At 50.6% G+C, this 15,766-nt stretch overlaps 1 protein-coding gene across 1 annotated transcript in view; it reads left to right on the forward strand.

Moving 5' to 3' along the window:
* Positions 1-390: 390 nt before the first annotated feature.
* The window catches only part of Zhx2 (zinc fingers and homeoboxes 2), a 141,247-nt gene continuing 125,871 nt past the window's right edge, over positions 391-15,766 (forward strand). Inside the window, exon 1 of the mRNA XM_038342613.2 lies at positions 391-843. The gene's annotated coding sequence lies outside the window, so the exon portion shown is untranslated. The remainder of the gene's footprint in view (positions 844-15,766) is intronic.

Consider the following 15,766-nt stretch of genomic DNA (forward strand, 5'->3'; position numbering starts at 1 on the left):
CCGGGTGTTGCTGGCGCCGGGCAAGCCCTAGCGCCCTGCGGTCCCACGGTCCGCCACTCCACGTGGTGAGGATCAACAGTTTGTTGAGCTCATCAGTGACACCTTGAACTTTTCATAAAGAAAATGGGTATTGCAACGGGAGGGTTTGGCCGCGGCCGCGCGCCGGGTTGTGTTCAATAATATTCAGTGATCTCGCTTGCGCCTCCCCCACCTCTTCCCGCAAAAATTCCATCGAGTCCGTTACTGGACTCGGACTTTTAAGTTCATTTACTGCACACACACACACACACACACACACACACACACACACACACACACACACACACGTTTGGCCACTCATCAGAGCCTTTAGGGCCAGCCTCCCCCCACCCGCAGTTCCCTCCTAAAAATGACATTTTGCCGGCGTCTGCCGAGGGGCCTGAATTTCACTTTGTAACTTTCTGCGGAACCCGAGCCCGGGTGGCAGCTCCGGTGGTGGTATCGTATGCAAATACGCATGCTGACGTTACAGATCATGTGGGTTTTGGCGTAGATTCCCCACTGATCGAGGCATTTTTCCCCCTTTTTTCTTTTTTTTTTTTCTTTTCTTTTTCTTTTCTTTTCTTTTTTTCTTCTAAAAATTTCGGCCAACCGTTCTCCGTACGGGGGCTTTTTCTGTCTGTCTGTCTGTCTGCCAGGCTGGCTTTCCCCACCACCACCACCTCTTTCCCACGGAGCCCGAGTCGGGCGCCGGGTGGGGAGTGGGGAGTGGGTGGGGGGAGCCAGCAGAGTTCCATTTTGGAACGCCCGTGCCTCGTCTCCGCGTTCCCAGACCGGGTCCCCGCGTACCCAGCCCCGGCGCAGGTAAGAAACTTCGCCCCGGCGCGGAGCACCCGCAGCGGGCACCGCCAGCCCGGAGCCCGACACACCGGGCGCCCGCTACTCCAGCCCAACTTTCCCACCGCCGCCGCGGCTCCCGAAAATGTGTTGTTAATGGGACTTGGCTGGTTTAGGGATGGGGGTGCGCGGGAGGGGGGTGTGCAGGCTTTTTTTGCGGGTGGGAGGGAATCCGCGGATATGGGGTGGAGGGGGACGGAGATTTATTTTTTTATGAAATAGTTTTGATTACAAGTTTGGGTAAATGGAAGCCAGACCGAGGAGGAGGAGGAAAACATGTCTACGTTTCCCTATGTCGACATAAGCCACAAAAAAATATGGCGTCCGCTTTCGACAGGGCGTTACGTAGACCCGACTCTGTTTTTTATTTATTTATTTTGTGGCCGGCTCCCTGCCTTCTTGGCCAAACTGCGGCGCATTGTGCGAGCCGGGCAGGTCCCGCGGGGACTCCACCGGGACGTGGCCCCGTCTCGGCGCTTTTTGGCAGCCTGGGGGCTGCGTGTAGCTGCTTCCCTCCCTCCCCCGCTCTCCCCTCTGCTCTCCTCTCCCGGTGACGATTCGCCGTAATGTGGTGGCAGGAAGCATGACGCCGTGTTGAGGCTGCCTCTCCTCGCGTCGCTCCCGGTGGCTGCAGGCGGCCGGCGCGCGGCGCGGGCGGCGGACGAGCGACCTGCGGGCAGGGCCTGAGCGCGGCGCTGTGCCCACGCCCCGCTCAGGTGCGCGGGGAGGGGGATGCGTGGGGCACGCGGCCCCCGGGGCCCCTGTTGTCCCCGGCCAGCCCGGACCAGCCGAGTCTCAATCAGGTCTCCCGCCTTAGTGACCGTGGCGTTTTCCAGTCTGTCCCACAAGAGGTTAATCATTGCTGGCGTTGGAGCGTCTTTGTGGCTTCCCCAGGACTTGGGATCCTGGGCTTTGCAAACTTGCCCTTTCCCTAGCAGCTTTGCGGGAGGCTGGAAGACCAAGAAGCTCGGAAAGTTGGAAAACGGGAACATCACAGAAACGTCCCTTTGGCCTCCTAGCTGTACTGAGCTCGGGAGGCGGTGGAAGAGGATGAGGAGGGCTTATCAAACAGGGTGGGTGGGGGAACCTGTCTCGGTAGCCAAACCGTGATTTGTCCATGCTTCCACCTGACTGATTGGCTTCAAAGCCAGTGGGTCCCACTGATGGCCTTTTGTTGGGGGCGGGAAGGAGGAGGGAGCACCCCTCCCCCTTCAGAGTCACTGCTCAGCTGGGGGCCCAGGCCGCACTGCCCTTTTGAGCTCCCGAGTTCTCCATTTGCTACTCTCTAAAGATTTCTTTCTGGGAGGGAGTAGCATCCTTAGATCTGAGGCCAGCCCTGTGTTGAAGCAGGACTTAGGAGACAGATATGCCTCCATGTGACCCCTGAACGGCTTGGACTTTCCACAACAAGCCTCTTAAAATGCACTCTCTCCTGCTGCCTTCTCTAAAGTAGAGCAGAAATTAACACCGCGGAAGCGAAGAGGGTGAGAGTAGAGCGCTCGGAGACTCGAGTCAAAAGGTGATTTTCTGTTGATAAGGGCCTGGAGTCTAAGCAGTTCAGGCCCAGGGCAGTAATGTCAAAAAGCATTTGGATGACGGCCAAGTGGAATAAATATCTTGTTAAATGGCCTGTTTGATAGTAAAAATAGGCTAATGGAGCCGTCAAGTGGTTCCATGGGACCAACATAAAGGTTTAAGTTTAAAGCGAAAGTCACATAATGCTGTTTGTTTACGCACGTTCTTTTAAGGCTAGGGGGAAGTCTAAGACTAAGATTAAAATGTGTCCCTGACAGTAATCAGGTCTGTGGCGTGTGGAAATATTGTTACTGTATAAATACTCGGCTCCATCACTGCTGGGCGAACTTGTACCTTGCTTTCCTGTAGGATTTGATGTAAGATAGGGATCCACCTGCAGATAATGGCACTTGAGGGGAAAATTCAGAAGGCCAAAGTTTTAGGGTAAACTGGTGACTCATTGTTTAAAGAGAGGGGAAAAAATAATCACATACACCGAAAATACTGGATTCCCAAGATGAAAACAGACGATCTTGGCTTGCCCAAAGGTGACCGCATCCCAGTACATCAGGCCTTGGTGGTTACAGGGGCACTGTGCCTTTAACAACAAGGGTCATGCTGGTGTTTGGTAAGTGTTGCTAGCACTTGCTGTTACAGTATCTAGGCCTGCTGGATGGTCCTGCTTTATCATGCAATTCTCTCCAGTATCCCCCAAGCCAACCATTATGCTTGTCTTCAGACACTGGTTGAGGAAACTGAGGTGAAGAAGGAACATTTGGCCAACCCACGGGGTGCAGTGCAGAGTCTGTGCTGGAGGCCAGGCTGACTTGACAGCATTCATCTCTAGTGACCAAGGTCACTGGGGTGACAACCCAAAGGGTCGAGTGCAGGCAGGACAGAAAGCAGTAACTACTGCCCTGGGTCTTCACTCGGGAATTCATCTGGATTTCATTTGCTTATTCATTTCTTTGGCGACTACAGGTTGACGTATCTATTCGTTCAGCAGCTTCACCATTCCAGCTACTAATAAGAGCCCATGGTCGTTAAACATTTTAAAGCCAGACACTCTCCTGAGGGCTTCTGATGAGACTATGTTGTCTTCACAACAGCCAGGAGATATCACAGAGGCTCTCGTTCTCTATAGATGAAGAAGTGCAGGCCTAGAGAGGCCAGCTCACTTGTTGACCGACCCCTAGACCAAACTGCTCATGTCAGCACCCACACCGCGGATACCTCTGCTACTGCAGTGCACTGCACTAGATGCAGAGGGGGGAGGTGGGGGGGGGGGAGTGCGGCAGAGCCCCTGGGCTCAGCACAAAGCTCTGCTCCACACTAATGGAGATGCTGGTGGGATAAAGACCCCCTACCCTCTTGGAGTTTGAACAGACAGTAGGAGTGCTCATTAGGCCCAATCAAGCAGAATTAAGTAAGTGCTATAACTGAGGAAAAGCAACTATTGTGGACCACACGGAGGGTGCGATTGTGCTCCTCCGAGGGGCTCTTGGGGACTCTCCTGGAGGGGATAGCTTCTAAAGTGACCCATGAATGAGAAAGAACAATGCCTGGGGAAGGATGCATGGGATAGCATTGATTCAGCTGCTGGCAACCGAAATTCTGAAGACCACGTGATTTATCCAGCCGGGACATTTTTGTGGGGACCGGATAAAGTCTCAGCTGTGTCTTTTCGTCCTGCGTGTGGGTCTTAGGCCTGAGGTTTATGGCGATTGCTGTGTCCCTGGGCCCCAATCAGAGCTTGGCTATGTGGTGACCCAAACGTGCCAGGGAGAGATGAGCGAGTATTTTTAGTCAGACACATTACAGCCATGAACATGATGGGGTTCCGTTTGTAAGGCAGAAGATGTGAATTAGCAGGTAGAGTGCCTGATTCCTCGGAGAGGAAGTGGAAGAAAGATATTTGGGTGGTTCTGGAAACTGCCTGCATTCTAGGAAGTGGAGAAAGGGGTGCGGGAGATGACGTCAGCTTGCGCTCACTGTAGAGGCTGTTGACCATTACTCTGTAGGTGCCAGGAGCCATGGCAGGCTTCTGGACAGGGACTGTCATGTGTTTAAGCCTGCAGAGTGTGCCTGGTACAGACAGCCTTGCTTGGTTCTCCCTCGACATAGAATGAGATCAAGGAAATTTTCAGACAGGGGCTAATGATGTCTCGGGGCGGGGGGGGGGGGGATGTCAGAGTGCAATGAGGGGGTGCAATGACAGAGTGTAAGAGGGGAGGAGAGATAGTCTTTAGATCCTGACAATAGAAATCTAAAATTAAGCCCCTGTACTGAAGAGAGAAAGACAGGAGAGTTCATGGAACTCCCTGACCAGACAGTCTAGCTCAATCAGTGAGCTCTGGCTTCATTGAGAGACTGTGTCTCAAAAGATAAAATGGAGAGTGAATGAGATGCCCAACATTGCCCTCTGGCCTACACACGCATGCACACACACACATACACACACACACACACACACACACACACACACAACCACAACCACAAACCAGTAATCCAAAATTATTTTGAGGCGCTTCAGCTGTTCCAGGAGGTAAGCAGCTAAGCGTTTTGCTCATCTTCCTGGCCTCTGGGATTCCTGGGTCCTAGCCGCAGCTCTCCTCTCCCCAGCAAGTACTTTTAGTCCTGGCCCTCCCCCACATTGCTTTAAATCAAGAAGGTGGCAGGAGCGGGCCTCAGAGCTATATCAGCTTCCACTTGCAGGACTCCCCCAGCAAGAGCCAAGCTCTCTAATTCTTTTTGCTCACACACTATTAGCCTTGTGCCTTTGGGCAGTTACTTGCCTCTCTGAACCCTGGTTTTTTTCTTTAAAGCAAAACCACTCATAGCTGCCATATGAATTATTATGGAGCTTAAAAAGCTTATAAAAGAAAATATATACATAATATATAATAATGTATAACACATAGTGTATATCATATATAATGTATATAATAGCAATGCACCTGACACATTATCCTACTCAGCAAACTGTCATCCCCATCGTCATGCAGAGGTCACTGCAGCCACCTCTAGGAAATGACTTCCTTGTGTGACCTTGTAATTAACAAGCTCAGGGTTAAGCGTCCATCAGGAACCCTGCCTGTCCCCATCTCATTGTGCGTTCCTCTTACCAGCCCTCTTCCCAGAACACTGGCACTTATTCTGCGGCAAATCTGTGGCCGCAGAGATGACAACCCTGAGGAGCCTGGTGCCAATCATGGGCACCTCCTGTGTGGAATCACGGTCCACACCCAAGCAGAGCGGTGCTGAGGGCCACAGTGCTGTTCACACGCCCCATTGATAGGCACCCAGATGGCCACTGTGTGTGGCTATCTGAACTGGAGAGAGAGGGGGAGAGAGAGAGAGAGAGAGAGAGAGAGAGAGAGAGAGAGAGAGAGAGAGAGAGAGAGAGAGAGAGAATGAGAATAAGACGAGGAAATGTGGTCCCGTTTCCCCTCCCCAACTCTTCTGTAAAGCCCCCACCCTACGTTAACAGGTTGTGATATTAAGAACATCCTCCTACAAGCTGTTTCCTGTTCTGTGCTTGTAGTCATGCATTTAAGAGGGGTTGATTGGCAGTGGTGTGTGTGTGAGAGAGAGACCCCCAAGGAGCAAAGCTATCCTAACAGCACTACATCCATATCCCCCCAAATTTCCCCCCAAGAAACAGAGGACAGGCCCAGAGCCAGCTGCTCTGTGCCCCCAGGGAAGACAGTTTACTTGCTAAAAACCTCAACTTTTACCCTTTTTGGTCCCTGCCACATGCTCTGCTTCCTAGTACGAGAATGTTCCTGGAGATCAAATCTAGTCACGACAGTGTTTCACAGCATTACCATTTAATGCAGAACGCAACCGGCAGGGAATGAAATCTGTGTAATCAGTTTGATAGTAAGGAGTGTGGCCCAAGTGGTAACTTTGAAGAAAGAGACTTGTGGTCTGCCTTTGGGGTGCACGGGCTTGGTGTGGGATGGAAGCGTTACAGGCCTATGTTGCATTTATCTTGTGTAGGGAACGAGTAAAAACTCCAGGGAACTGTTTGCCATTCAGTATGAGGAACTGACTTTTGTATCCCGGGGGCACCAGTGTGGCCAATAGAGTCAGCTCTGTCTTTGGCTGGGGAGGATCCTTCCTGTTGGGGTCTCAGGACCCACTCAGGAAGGAAAGAAGCTGTTAACAGCGTGGCCTGGCTGGGGTGTTATGCACAGAAGGTCCTGGGTACAAGTTCTCTTTGGTCTGCTCGAATGCCTGCAGCTGCAGCTGCTGAGCTCTAAAACATCTGCAGAATGTGGAGGGGGCCTAAGAAGTCTAAGTTAAAGAGCAGGCAGCATGCATGCATGCACGCGTGCGTGTGTCAGCTGCGCACAGGTGACAGTTTCAAACTGGTATTGCAGAACGGTACAAGAAAAACACTCCCTGGTGGGCCAGCTCTTCTCCCCCACCCCCACCCCCGGCTTTGTCAGCTCTGCCTCCTGAAACCGAACAAATGCAGAGCTGCCCGCTCACCCAGACACATCACAAGCCCACAAATCAGTTCATCCAAAGAATGGCAGTGGCTACTGTGTGCCAGACACCGGGCTGAACGCTTCCCCTTTATTCTGCCACGTAGTGCAAGCAGGAGGGGTGGATGGAGCGCTGTGTATGGCCCCCTGCAAAGACAGGAAAGCAAAGCTCAAGGCGCCAAAGCCCTGACTCAGGAACACAGAGGGGAGGTAGGAGAGTCAGGTTGCTTCCTCTGATCAGTTTGTCTCTCAGGTTTTCAAGCTTGTGGACAGACAAGCTCCTGGCCAGCCTGTAGGGGAGCGTGGAGAGAAGGTTTGATTTAGACACACTGTGGGGCTGTCTATCTGGTTGTTTTTCTACTGCAGGGGTTTAGGGGATGGGCCACCATGTGAACTTGTGTGTGTACGTGCATATGGCTACGTATAAGAATATGGTCAGAACTGGGCTTCTAAATCTTCACCCCTAATCTGTAGCATCCTACCACCCTGCTCCATCAGCGTCTGTCAGATGCTCTCCAGGGTCACTGGACTCTCTCCTTGACCTGGACAGATAGAATCCCACTGAGTCAAACTCTGCAAAGTTGGGACCTGAAGAAGAGCTGGGGCCTCGAGGAGAAGGTCCAGCTTGGCAGCCAATGAGGAGCAGGAGCGGAGGGAGCAAACATGGGGGCGGGCGTGGAGAGTGGCTGTGTTGCTGTTTTTATACAATAAAAGAGGATCATTGTAATTGGGAACCTTTGAATCATAACACGTCTGCCCATGGCTCTCTCCAGCTGCAGAGCCATTTAGTTAAATAGCACACAGAAACCGCCTTTCAGCTGATATTACATCCCCGCTGTTCTTAAAATACGAGACAGGGCTGAATCGCTTTAGCAACAAAGCCAACTCAGGCTCCCCCAGCCCCTGGGCCTACCCAGCGTCCCCGAGGGATCTCCGTGGCCTGTGGAGGATGACGTGTTGAAATTATTTCTCATTTGACCTTCACCTCTGCCTTCCTAGAAACAGACTCTTCAAAATGTCTGCACACTGCCTAGCTGGAGCCTGATGTGACGGTCAGGTCGTGTCAGAGGATGGTCTGATGGGAGAAGAAAGAGCATGCGTTAGTACCGCTTTTTGGGATGGGGTGTGCCTTGGTTTTTGCCATTTGAACTTTGGTCCTTCCTACTTTCCTCTCTCTCTCTCTGTCTCTGTCTCTGTCTCTGTCTCTGTCTCTCTCTCTCTCTCTCTCTGTGTGTGTGTGTGTGTGTGTCTGTGTGTGTCTGTCTCTCTGTCTCTGTCTCTGTCTCTCTCTCTCTCTCTCTCTCTCTCTCTCTGTGTGTGTGTGTGTGTGTGTGTGTGTGTGTGTGTGTGTGTGTGTGTTGGAGTGGATAGTGGGAATATATGGTCTGGAAACCGAAAGCTGGGAAAGGAGGCTTTCCTCTAGCCAAGGCATTTGAGAGAAGGGCCGAAATTCAGGCGAGAAGGGGCTCTCTTCTGATCTCTCCAGCTGAGGCCTCCACTCCTCCTGATCCTCAGGACCTGCTGTCTGCTGTCCTCCGGGGAACTTTGTGTTACTAACTTGATTCTGAGCAGCCAGGGTGCTACGGCCAGAAACAAGTAGACTAGGAAAACATGCAGATTTCTGGCCATTTCCAAGTGCCAGGGTGCTGCAAAGTGGAATGGGCACTATCACTTCAGGGGTGAGTGGTGGACCTCCCAGCAGTCGGTATTGTCCACAGTGTGCAGCTGGACAGTGTCTGTCCTTGACACTTTTAGAAGCAGGAACCCTGGGTCTCCTAGTATATACCCTACAAATGAAAGGATGTTCAAGGGGATGAGTTTATTATTAGGACCCAGATGTTCTAGATAAGAGAAACTTTGGAAGCCAGACCTGATGCAGTGGCACACACCTGCGAACCCAGTGCTGGGAGGCAGACGCAGGAGAAAGATGTCAAGTTCAAGGCCAGCCTTGGTTGAAGAGTGAGTTCCAGGCTACCCTGCACAACAGAGTGGCATAGTAAGGCCTCATCTCAGGAAAGGAGGGAGGAAGAAAGGAAGGAAACTGGAGGATCCAGCCTGGAATAAGTGAGGTCCAAGAAGCTATGCAAATCAGCGCCAGATCCCGCCATCCTAGGGGGAGTCCTTTCAGGCCTTTCTGCTTCCCTGTCTTTCCTGGCACTTGCTGAGCACCTGCGGGAGTGACAGATCAATGTCCCTGCTCTCAGGAAGTCCACCCTGGGTGGTGCTGAACCACAAGCACAGTTCTAAATGCCTTTCTTCTGACGCCCCGAAGAGGTATCAGCATTGTCTTCTGCGTTTGACCAACAAGGAAGCACAAAATAGGAAGGCATTTGTCGGAGGGTTTCAGAAACCAGGCAGGCAGGCTAACACCATCTACCCCTGGGACTTGTAAGGCCCTAGGCACTCACTGCCTCTCCGACCCTCTGTGCACCTGTGGCTTTACAAAGCTGTCAACACCAAGGTTGGAGCCAGAGCTCAAACACAGCCCTTTAGGATCCAAGACCCGAAGAGATCTATCTCCTTCAGGCATGGTGCATTCGGTGGTTCCTGCTAGGAAGCCAGCATGGTAAGGAGCGCATCACCCAGGGGAACAGAATCACAAGAGACTCCCAGGTTAGTTCTTCAAAGTCTCCTAAAAACCTTTTAGGAAGCTGAGGAAACTGAGCAACAGGTGCTTACTGGCATAAAACCCGTAAAGTTTGATGAATACAAACACATGTGTCTGGCATTGTAAGTATGGCCTCTCTTCCTCCTTTTTCTTCCCTCCTCCCTCTCTCCTTCCCCCCAACCCTTCCGTCTTTCCTTTGTCTAAAACAGAGTGACAATATTCAGCCCTGGTTGACCTTGAATGCGAACCCCTCCTGCTGGCATTAGACAATGTGAAGCTAATCTTCTAAATTTGCCTTGTGGTGGTATAACATGTTAAATTCACCTATTTAAAGCATACAATACTGCTCTTCCGTTTATTTACATGATTTTTGTAGCCATCACCCCTAGGCAACTTTAGGATATTCCCATCGCCCCCAAAAGTGAACCCCAGGCACCCATAAGCAGCTGCTCTTCATCTCACCTCCTGAGCTTCACCCCAACCCTGATCTACCACGCTGGATTTTCTGATCTATGCCTTTGCAATCATATAATCTGGAACTTTTTATGTCTAGCTTCTTTTACAAGACTTGAAGCACTTGAGGGTCATCCACCATCCAGTGTGCATCAGTGTTTCTTGCCTTTTTATTGCTAAATGGGCTAAATGGTACCTCACTGGGTAGCTATGCCATGTTTTGTTAACCAGCTGATGGCCTTTCGTGCCTTTTCCCAGTAACCAGGCAGTTTCCTGGATGGATGAATCCAGAATCTCTTCTAACCTGCTAGACCTACCCCAGGAAGTATAAGAAATTTGAGAAAGCCGCTGTGAACATTTGTGCACATATTTTCATATGTACACACAGTTTCATTTCTATTTGTTTTGTTTTGAGACAGGGTAGCCCAGGCTGGCATTGAACTCACAACGTAGCTCAGTCTGGTCTGAAACCCTTGATCGTCCTGCCTCTGCCTGCTTAGTGCTGAGTTTACAGTCATGCACCGCTATGCCTCTTGGCTGTGGATGTTTCTGTTTCTTATGGGCGCTTCAGTACAGGAATACTTAGAGGAGAAATTGCTACATATTGACCAACCATTGATACTGTCCTTTGGTCCACTTTACAAGTGAGAAAACAAAGGTGCAGGGAAGGGAGGGTCATACTGCTAGAATGTAAAGGAGCAGGACTCAGCCTTCAGTCTGTCTAGTGACTATCCAGGACCAAGACCATAGTGGAGTAAATAAAATGTCTTGTGTGTAAAATTTAAGGATGCGCCCACTCTTGACTCCAAGAATCATAGGGTTAGTTAGCACTAGAGAAGCATTACCTCCTTAAATTTTCCCCCTATATTCCTAGTTTGCCATTTACCTTATCTTGGTTCCAGAGTACTATTCTCAGTGTTAGGGAAGGTGGGGCAACATAGGGATGACCATGTAGTCCTTGTTCCTGCCAGACTGAACTTGCAGAGGTCATATTGCTGCTCATGAGTGGTTGTAGGAATCAGGAGGATTTTACCTTTGAAGCACACAGCCTAGTGCCTGTCAGGCACCAAGGCACGGCCCTAGAGATACTAGCTGGCACTGTGGTGGTGGTGGCTGACACATCTCTGACCTTATGTCCTGAGAAGCTGCCTATTAGTCACTCACTGTAGCTGAAGGGACATCCTGATACCTTTCTCTTGTGGCCTGAAGCCCCATGCTCATGGCGTGAAAGAATGAGCCACCTCCCAGTGACCGGGCAGTTTTCTGGATGGACGAATCCAGATTCTCTTCTAACCTGTTAGGCCTACCCCAGGAGGTATAAGTCCCATGTACAGAGCCAGTTCTGGCTCATCTTTAACTCGTACCTTTCCTGCTGGGCTATATATGCATTCTGTGTCTAGCTCTGTCATCTCCAAAGCCAGAGAGATGCTTCTGTGCTTCCCAAATGGAGAAAACACTGATAGATGGTACCTTTGGGGTCAAGGTAAGCCAGCTATGGGATGCGGTGGATTCTTGTGGAATGAGCCCCGGTGGTGACCTCATTTGTCCCCTTCGCGGCCTCCTGGTCTTTCACAGTTGGAGTGTGGAGGGGATACATAGTCTATAGGAGGGGACTTGGGGGATCTACTTTGAGATATCTAGATAAAGGAAAGATGTATGAGCTATGCAAACCACTTGAAATGATGGGAACCTTGTTGCTCAGTTTAGCACAATGCCTCATATTTCCTGTGTGTGTGTGACTTAAAGTCACTCTTAATAACAGAAGCTCAAGGGTCCTACTCAGCCTTCCTGCTACTCCTAGCTCTGGGCACAGTAGCATGCCTAGCACCTAGACACTAGTGAGCAGAGGCTATCCATATGGAGGGTCACATCTTCTTTGCACTGTCCCCCAATAGTAGAGCCCTCCCTGGGGAGACCTCAAGCTAGAAGAACTCCGGGTGTTTCTCCTTTGATTCTCTCCCTTCCCCCACCACCAGAGTACCTAGCCTTGACCGAGTGGTTGCTCAATAGTTATTAAACTGATAAGTAGAATTGGATCCATGAGAGTTCCGCATGTGTGCTGTGTGCTTGTCGACACAGGAGAGCGACCTAACGCTGGTTCTCACTCCACAGAAGTGAATAGAAACTTTCAGGCTGCTTTCTCCCCCCTCCCCCCCCCGTCTTTGCTTTGTTTTCAAATAAGAAGAAAAGAGTAGGGGCTGGAGAGATGGGCCAGTGATTAAGAGCACTGGCTGTTCTTCCAGAGGACCTGGATTCAGATTCCCAACACCTACATGGCAGCTCTCAACTGTCTATAACTCCAAATCCAGGGAATCTGGCACCCTCAAACAGACATACATGCAGACAAGACACCAATACATGTAAAATAGGAGTAAATGGACCTTGTTTTTAAAGAAGAAAAGAGGAAGTCCTCCTGGCAGGACTATCAATCTGTCATCTGTCACCAATCTTTCTTCCTCGGCTCCACTGAGATGTGATTTGAAACTCCCAAATCCGTGTCTTTTTTTAACTAGTTCTCTTAAACCTTCCCTGGTCACTGGTCACCCAGAAGTCAAAACCCATATGCTCCCAGGGGCTTGGCAAGTCATGTGGAAGAGTGCAGGGGTAGAGTATAGACCGATAGGATGTGATGCAGAGAGGTGCCAGGGTGGGAGTGGGGAGGGAGCTCGTGCCTTAACCCTTAGCATAAGTCTAGTTCTTCAACTGAACTCTCCAATCTTCCTGTAAAGGAAAGTAACCTCTGACCCACGGGGTCAAGTCCAAATTCCTCACCCTGGTACACTGGCTGTCTGTCTTGGAACAGATTTCTTCCCCGCAGGCATATTTTGCTCTAACTCTTGCTGTGTATGCCCCATTTCAGCTGCACCAGATTAACCCCTGAACCCTAAGTGCCCCATCGCCTCTCCCTTTTATTGTTTTGCACATGGGGCTCCTGCCTCAATTCCCTAAACTTGCAATGTCACCTTTTCCTTTTGTGGTGAGCCTTGTTTCTCCCTCTGAGAGACCAGTGTGCCCCGAGAAAAAGAATTGTCACTTTATGGATTTTGATCTGTTAATGTATCTGTCTCCCTGAAGGAGAAAAAAAAATGAGTCACTTTCCACCAACAGGGAGAACTTCCTGTTTGTCTGTGTGCTCCCAGGACCAGAGCAGGGCTGGCCCGCTGCACTGGGGATTAAGAATGGATGGCTATGGAGCGTGCGTCCATGGCTACCGCGGTGAGCAAAAGGCTATCTTTGGAATACAGAGAGAGAAAAAGAGAGAGAGAGAGAGAGAGAGAGAGAGAGAGAGAGAGAGAGAGAGAGAGAGAGAGAGACCTCCAGGAGGGTCCTGCTGGCCTGGCACAGGTGCACAATGAGCTGTGCTCGCTGCTGCCCCTGGTGGCAGATCTTTGCCAGAGGCTTGAAGGACTGCTGGGCAGTTTTCTCACGGGAGGTAGTCAAGGCTGCTTCCTCTCCAGGAGAGCTTTCCACGACTCCCAACATCATACTTGCAGACAACTTGAAGCCTACTTCTAACTTAGGCTTGGGGTACAGCGAAGACTGGTAGGTGGCAGTATGGAAAGGTGTGATTTCAGCAGTAAGGAGGCTGAGGCAGGAGGATCGTGAGTTTCCTCTGAGGCCACCCTGTCCCCACGCAGTCCAAAACAAGATCAATTCTAACGGTATCAAATAGGGAGACCAATGTGCCGGATGCCAGCCATTGAACCAAGCATGGTGTGTGTTACACTTTATTTAATGTAATTTAAAACTGCCCAACTTGCTAGAAAATGGACACCCATTTTTGCGTAGGAGACAGCTGAGGCTACAAAACATGAATCTGATGAACTGTGCTGGAAATGGCAGAGATGTAGTTTAGAGCCAGATGCGAGACATCAGAGACAAAGTTCTATCCTGTCACTCTGTAAGGACTGTTAGAATTCAGTGTCTTAACCTTAGCGATAGAATACCAAGGCTAGCCCTGTCTTCCCGTAGTGTGGCAGGCTTCGCTCATGAATGACTGCAAGATTAGAGTCAATGACATGAACCTATTCACTTCCCCAGAATAAGTACTTTTGGGCATTGAGGCAGCTCCTCGTCCTCAAGATACTCTTGTGGTTCTGTCACCTGTCAAAACAGCGAGAGGGCCAATAATCTTACCAGACCAACCTGTGCAGCAAGAAAAGCTGTGAGGAATGCAACTGTGTGTGTGTGTGTGTGTGTGTGTGTGTGTGTGTGTGTGTGTGTAATAGTGGCTAACAGAGCATTCTTCAGGGAAGGGGCATGAAACCCTGTGATGGCTATTTTCAGTTGTGTACTTGGCCCAAAGTGGAAAAGAGTCTCAAGGAAGACCTATCTAGGTCATATTAGCCTATAGTCCTGCCTGTGAGGGTTAACTGGCCCACCCTGTATTTGGGTGGTACCATTGTATGGGCTGAGCCCTGAGCTGTGTGGGATAAATCGAGCTGGTCGCTAAGCATGTACTCATTCATGTCTCTCTGCTCTTGACTGAACATGGTGTGGCCGGCTGTCTCCAGTCCCGCCCACCTTGACTTCCCTGCTCTGACAAAGCTGTGACCTGGAACTTTAAGCTGCAGCAAACCCCCCTTTAGCCCCAGGGTGATTTTAGTCAGGGTACTTACCACGCCAACAGAAATAAGACTTGAGCAGACCCCTAGACTATGAAGCATGTGTCGTGGTGACAGATGACCCCACTGTCCCAGGGGCTTAGCAAACCAGGGTCTTTCTCTCAGAAAGTCAGTCCCCTGAGGAACCACAGCGCTCCACAGAGCCTTATTTCAAGCTGTGGCTTGGGGATCCAGGCTGCCAAGATTTTATGGTTGTGACATTTGAAGCCACTGGCTTTCTGGCTGCTGGAGCAGAGGGAAAGAAAGGGGACACAAACCCGCTTTCAAATTTGCCACATCTGCTCCCACAGGAAGCCTGGACAATGTTTGGTGTGCCTGACTCTTTATTACATAATACAGGGTCTCTGCCCACCAGAGCCTTAGGCTTGGCTGTGCTGCTCCAGCAGGCATTACCTACATCTGCTTTGCTTTGTTCTCTGTGTGTGCTGTAATACTCCACAGAGTTCCCTTCTGCCTCTGACAGGCCCTGCTCTTCTAGAATTAAGACATGGCCCTTGAATTAGGAATCAGGACCATAAAGACCATTAGCAGCAAAGCCCAGGCCTATACAGATGCTCCCAGGCACTTGGTCTGGGGCCATTGGTAGCTCTAAGGACAGCATCCAGTTTCCCTCTCAGTGATATGTAGAGGAGCCATCCTAGCAAAGTCAAAAGTCGCCAAGCATTTCTGTTTTGTTTTAATGTATTACCTATTTTCCTTTCACGCACACTTTGGAGCATGCCTTAGCAGTTTAGTTTCGCACTGAGCGGTACGCGCGGCACAAAGGTTAACCTTCCATGTGCTCCTCATGTACTGCCAGACACCAAGGATGCTAAGCATCACAACAGTAATGCTGATGGCCCCAGTTCACCCCAGCCGGCCCTCAGTGGGCAGCCCCTCCACAGACTACTGCTGTAACTTGTACGCTCCACCCATGTGAGGTCATTATATCTCTCTCCTCCTGAAAGAGGCCTGGGGAGTCTCCATGGAACAACTGAGCAAACGGAGACTGAGAACAAAAAAGTATAGCTAGGAAGGGTAACAGCTGCACCTCACTCAGGCGGAGGGGTGGCCTGGCAGATTCTAAACCCATGTTCTTTGCGAGTCTGTTAGACAGTACAGAAGAGGCCAGGGCTTAACCCACAGTCCTCACAAGCTTTCTGCCCATTCCACTCCACCCAGGCATGCTGGGTCTGATAGAAGTGCTTGAGATCACG

Source organism: Arvicola amphibius, chromosome 9 (genome assembly GCF_903992535.2).
Source record: "Arvicola amphibius chromosome 9, mArvAmp1.2, whole genome shotgun sequence".
NCBI lineage: Eukaryota > Metazoa > Chordata > Mammalia > Rodentia > Cricetidae > Arvicola > Arvicola amphibius.